General features: G+C 40.5%; 1 pseudogene; it reads left to right on the top strand.

Annotated features, from left to right (window-relative positions):
- Positions 1 to 1,042: 1,042 nt before the first annotated feature.
- LOC115513010 lies at positions 1,043 to 6,155 on the top strand (annotated as a pseudogene).
- Positions 6,156 to 6,397: the final 242 nt, after the last annotated feature.

Genomic DNA, 6,397 nt, shown 5'->3' with positions numbered 1-6,397 from the left:
TATGGAGGTTTCTCAAAAAGTTAAAAATAGAACTACGCTTTGACCTAACAATTTCACTACTAGGTATTTATCCAAGGGGTACAGGTGTGCTGTTTCGAAGGGGCACAGGCACCCCAATGTTTATAGCAGCACTATTGACAATAGCCAAAGTATGGAAAGGGCCCAAATGTCCATTGGCCAAAGAGTGGATAAAGAAGATGTGGTATGCGCACACACACACACACACACACACACACACACACACACAAAAGAGTATTACTCAGCATCAAAAAGAAATGAAATCTTGCCATTTGCAACTATGTGGATGGAACTAGAGGGTATCATGCTAAGTGAAATTAGAGAAAGAACTATCATATGACTTCACTCATATGTGGAATTTAAGATACAAAACAGGTGAACATAAAGGAATGGAAGCAAAAATAATATAAAAACAGGGAGGGGGACAAAACATAAGGGACTCTTAAATATAGAGAACAAACTGAGGGTTGCTGGAGGGGTTTTGGGTGGTGCAATGGGCTAAATGGGTAAGGGGCATTAAGGAAGGCATTTGTTGGGATGAGCACTGGGTGTTATACATAAGGGATGAATCACTGGGATCTACTCCTGAAATCATTATTGCAATATATACTAACTCGGATGTAAATTTAAAAATTAAAAAAAAAAAAAAGAAAAAAGAAAGAAATTGGATTAGAACAGTACATACTGGCCATTGTCTGCGCCAACCACCCTGGCTGGCCACACCTGGTGCTGTTCTGCAAGACACCTAGGCTCTCGCCACCCACCAAGACAGTTTGTTTATGCCAACCGTCTCTGCCCCACAGAACTCGGAGCTCAGGCCGGCCAACATGGCTGTGCAGATGGCATTTATGGCAGCGGGGACAACCTCTGCCAGTGCGAGAGATTTAGCCTGCATGTGACGGGCTGGCCCTGGCACCTGCTCCCATAATGCGGTGCATGGTGCATCATTAATGACAGACCATCATGGCTCCAGCAAAGCTGTGAAACTCACGAGTTCAGCTCAAGAACCTGGCCAGAGTGCTGATATCACCACCTTCTGCTATCACCACCTTCCCAGGTCAGTAACGAGCAATGTTAGCATACATAGCACATTTCTGTCGCTTAGGAAATCAGTGTCACAATTTACAGTTTGTAAGCATATTTTCATACTTCATTCTTTGGAAGTAACAGCTGAAGAGAGGAGAGGAAAGTTTGTGAAGATTGTAATAGGTGATGAGCTGCCACCTGCCCAAGGTATCTTCTGAGAGACACTAACCTCTTTGTGGTACTAGAGCAAGGTCACTGGATTAAAAAACAAAAACAACGGTGCCTGGGTGGCTCAGTGGGTTAAGCGTCTGAGTCTTGATTTCTGTTCAGGTCATGATCTCAGGGTCCTGAGATCCAGCCCCACGTAGGCGTCCATGATGAATAGAGATTCTCTCTCCCCTCTCCAAATAAACACATAAAAGGCATAAAGCAAAATGGACTATGTCCTCTTTCAAGCTGCCACAGCCATACTGGAAGCAATTGTCTGAAAGTGGATTCTTTTGGAAAAAGCTAGCATCGAGTCACTATGAACATTTCTTCTAACCTAGGCCTAACCTCCAAAAGTATGATCGAGAACAGATTCTATTTGCAGTGGCATTAATTGTAAAAGGAGGATTGTTAGATAAATCTGTTAACTACAAAAGCATTTTTCATGAAGTCAGCTAGTTGATTAGTGGCAATCCCACTGTGCAAACTACGGTCCTGTTTTTATTCTAATTGCACTATTGAGTGAACACTCAAGTTCAAGTAACATGGGCAACATTGAACTGAATATGGGATTACAGAAGAGTTTTTCAGGAAGAAGACGTTGTCACATCTTCATGGTAACTGTTGACATTCTACAGGAGTTCATCAGGTGGGGCAAACTCAGTATTCAGATGTCTTAAGTATTTCAGCAGCAGTTACCTTGTATTCACCAACCAGGCCTTTAGCTGGAACTTTCTTCCTCCAAATTTGGGTATACACTATTAGCTATGTTTGAATCTTCACAAAATGTGTTCTTAAAGCCAATAGAGCCCAGGCAGGAGACTCTTTTGGACAATAAGGTTATGAATCTTTTCCTCACAGTATGTGGAAAAATCAAAGATTCAGATATGGCACAAGTTTCTCTGCAGTGCCTTGCACAGTTAACATCTCTTCATGGACCCATGTTCAACCATAAAAGATCCCTAGATGATTGTGGAAGGATTACTGAATGCTATCAATGAAATTGAAATGAAAGATCTGCAAGTTGTGGGATTCTCCAGCATTAATCAGCAAAATCAGCAATGTGATAACTCCAAATGTCTTAAAGCCATTCCAAATGAACTTTTCTCCTTTGTTAACTGCCTCAGATACCTCACTTATTCTTTGGATGAAATGCTGCATTAGAAGAAGTTTTGATAAGGATGACATGGTATACATGGAAATTTGTGACAAATTGCTGGAAGGAATACCAGCTAACTTGAATCCAAGATGACAAACATTGCCATAAAGGCTTTTTAAATTCAATATGCAGTTCAAGTTTTTAATTCCTGTATTTGGTGCTACCTAAGAAATTTGACTGCCAGTGGTGTGGAGGAAGAAGAAATAAGTAAATATATCAAAAGAATGATCAAGACCAGCTTTCAGATCAGCTGCTAATCAGGCTCTGTGCTGACAGCTCAGAGCCTGGAGTCTGCTTCAGATTCTGTGTCCCCTCTCCCTCTGTCCCTACCCCATTCATGCTCTCTTTTTCTCTCTCTCAAAAATAAATAAATAATAATTTAAATAAATGCTCTTGAGTCTGCAAGTGGAGGCTGATTAGCCTTCCAATATGAATAGTTACATAAAAAATTGAACTAGCTAAACCAGACCATATAAACTTTTAAAAGAAGATGTAATAGCTTAGAGTTATCACTTGATGTATTTTATTACTTCTTTCCTTCCCAATAGGTAGTTACTCCATTGTAATGTTAACATTCAGGCTTATAAATGCTGTTTATGAGACTATAAAGAGGTTGTTTTTTTTTTATTTTTCTTCCTTTCGCTAATCTCTCTTTGTCTTGGCAGTCAGCTCAGTCTCTCACCATGAGAAAGAGACAGACGTCAGCAATATGTGGTGAAACAAGATTTAAAAAATAGAATACTCTCTAAAATAAGATAGTTTTAATGTTAATTACTCATAATTACTCAAACTTTTCATTGAAATCCATCCAATGAATTAAAGAATAGTTGGCTTGAAATTAGTGTTTGAAAGTATTCTATCTTGAAAAATATATGGTCATGTATATGTATATTTTTGTAGATTAGATAGGCTATGCCTAAATTTTACCAATACAATTTAACAAAAAAAGTACTAAACTTATTTTCTCATCATAAATTTATACCTAGTTTCTCAGAAGATTCTGTCATGCCACTCTGCTGCCCTTCCCTGCTGGTTACACGAAATTAACAAAATTGATTTGCTGAGATATTTTTCAGATATTCTTCAAAGTCTTCAAGTTGGAGGGGGGTGGTCAATGAGATAGGAACACAATTATCATGTGGATTTTAAGCTCCAACACTTACTAGGTATGTGAATTAGATAAGATAAACCCTCTGAACCGCAATCTCTACATTTTAAAAATAGAGAATAAATTTACTATATAAAGATGTTATGTAGATTACATTAGATGATGTCAGTCCCTCTTACACAGAACCTGGTAGCAAGGACACACTGGAGGTGTTCTTCTCCTGCTCTGTTGTTGAGGATACTAGTGAGTACATCTGTGTCTAAGAGGGAAGAAATGCAGGGGCTTTTATGGGTGGATATTATTACTGCTAGTAATAATAATAATTAGTATTGATTGTATTCTGGATGGCAATTGAAGATACTAATGACAGGTATCAGCCACTTCTCATGTATAACATGAATGGAGTGCTTACACTCCCGTTTAATATTATATACAGAATTAAATTCGTGTACCCATTTGCACTACCCAAATAAATAAGGAATTGATTAAAAGTGGAATGCTAATTAATCCTTGAATTGAGAAATATCCTTAGCTTAGATTTATTTAGCTTTCCAAATTAATATGAATTTCCTGGTTGAGTTATCGCCCTTTAAGGACCTGTAGTCCATTATATAAGGAAACAGCATTCCCTGTTCTGGATAATTCTAAAAATGTCAATATCTATTTCTATTCTTTTTAAATCAGGGATTTAAAAAATTACTACCTCATCAAAGATTTATACAGAGTCCAGTGTATCATGGCTCTTTATATTCATTGAAGTTACAAAATTCCCTTTACAAATCAGTATTTTAGAAGATATCCTTGACCCCATGATGAGATTTGAAAGTCACTTTGATGTTTTCTGAAAAACACCAGAAATCTGACTATGGATAATTTATTTTGTGTATTTTGTGTATTTGTGTATTTGTGTATTTTGTGTATATTGTGTATCAATAGCTCCTTCCTATTGCTGAGTGGCATTTCATTATGGATATGCCCCCATTTGTTTATCCATTTCCCAGGTGGGGGGCATTTGAGTTGTTTCCAGCTGTTAGTGATTTGAATAAAACTGTTAATCATACAAGTATCTGTGTGAACACAGATTTTTTTTTCCCCTTGGATAAATATCCAGAAATGAAATGTCTGGAATGCATACATAATTATATGCTTAGCTTTATAAAAAACTACCACATTATTTTTCCTAATGGTTGTATCATTTTGTATATTGACCAGTTATATATGAGATTTCAAGTCTGAATTATTCCGCCTATGTCCTTAACCCAAACTCCATCCCATTTTACCCCTTGAAAATTCCTTCCTATTACAAATAATATAATAAAGCTTGTAGAATAAAAAGATCTTTTTTTTTTTTTCCTAATTGAACCTAAAAATTTGCTAAAGATGTTCCTCATATTAAAGGCCTTCTTTGGGGCGCCTGGGTGGCGCAGTCGGTTAAGCGTCCGACTTCAGCCAGGTCACGATCTCGCGGTCCGTGAGTTCGAGCCCCGCGTCAGGCTCTGGGCTGATGGCTCGGAGCCTGGAGCCTGTTTCCGATTCTGTGTCTCCCTCTCTCTCTGCCCCTCCCCCGTTCATGCTCTGTCTCTCTCTGTCCCAAAAATAAATAAATAAAAAACGTTGAAAAAAAAAATTTAAAGGCCTTCTTTATTACAGGGCCACACACCATCATTTACCTACACCATCAGAATAAACGAGTCAGGCAAGTGTGGAGGTGAGGGAGTCAGCATTACTTTGTTAGTGCCACTTCTGAACCTTCACTTCTCTACTCTTATGTAAAAAAATAAAATAAATAATAATAATAATAGGAGGAGCCAAGATGGCGGAACAGCATGGAAGTTTTTTGTGTGTCTCATGTCCATGAAATACAGCCAGACCAACAATAAACCATCCTACACACCTAGAAAACTGACTGGAGGCTTAACACAACAATCTGCACAACCTGAACCACAGAAGTCAGCAGGTACATGGCGCAGAGAGGTGAACTTGGGGAGAGAGAAGCCGGCGGCAGGCAGGGCCTTTGCAGGCGGAGAAAGGACGGAGACTGGGGTGGGGGAGAACACGGGAAAAGCACCCCTCCCCAAAAGAAGCTGGAGAGAAAGTGGAAAATTGGAAATAGACTCAGGGACTAAACTAAAAAGGGAGAAAGGAGAAAGGAGAGGGTTTAAGTTCCATTAAGACTAAACAAGGGGAGCACAAAGGCTGCAACTCCGCAGCTCAATACCTGGCGGTGCTCTGGTGGGAAAGGTGAATCCCCAGGAACAGAGTGGGGTCCGGGAGGTTCTCAGGCCACATGGAGAAAGCGGTTCCACTGCTGGAAGGACATTTGGTAGAGACTGTTGAAGGCGCCTGGTCACAGCAGAACCCAGAGAACAGCCACATTCGCTGGTGCTGGAACAAGGTCATTACGAGTGAAGCCGGGTGCCAGATGTGTGCTGTGATTTTCCATAATCCCTGAAAAGCTGCTGCTACACTATCTTGCGAACTTTTACCGGGGCGGCTGTCACCTGGCCGCAGTCTCAGGGCACCGGCAGCAGCAGGGTTCAGCAAGGGTTCCTGGGTGCAGCCACATTCGGCCATTGTTCAGTGAAACCCTCCCACAGAGGGGCGGAACGGGCCAAAGCCGCCGTCCTTCAGAAGTAAGAGGCCAGGGAAAATAGCCGCATCTGAGACAAAACTGGGGAGAGGTACTACCTGAGTCTTGGTCACAGACAGTGAAAAAGCAGGGAGAGGATAAAAGCTGAAGGCAGAGGATGGGTGTGTGATTGCTGATCGCAGAGAACAGAGTTCCCATACGAGAGACAGAGTAACCGAGTGATGCCATTTTCACTTCTACCGCGCATGCGCATACGCACCTACCTGCTCTGCAACAATACACCCCAGTA

The sequence above is a fragment of the Lynx canadensis genome, chromosome B1 (assembly GCF_007474595.2).
Source record: "Lynx canadensis isolate LIC74 chromosome B1, mLynCan4.pri.v2, whole genome shotgun sequence".
NCBI lineage: Eukaryota > Metazoa > Chordata > Mammalia > Carnivora > Felidae > Lynx > Lynx canadensis.
The sequence above is the reverse complement of the archived record's forward strand: the minus strand, read 5'-3'. Positions and strand labels throughout refer to the sequence as shown.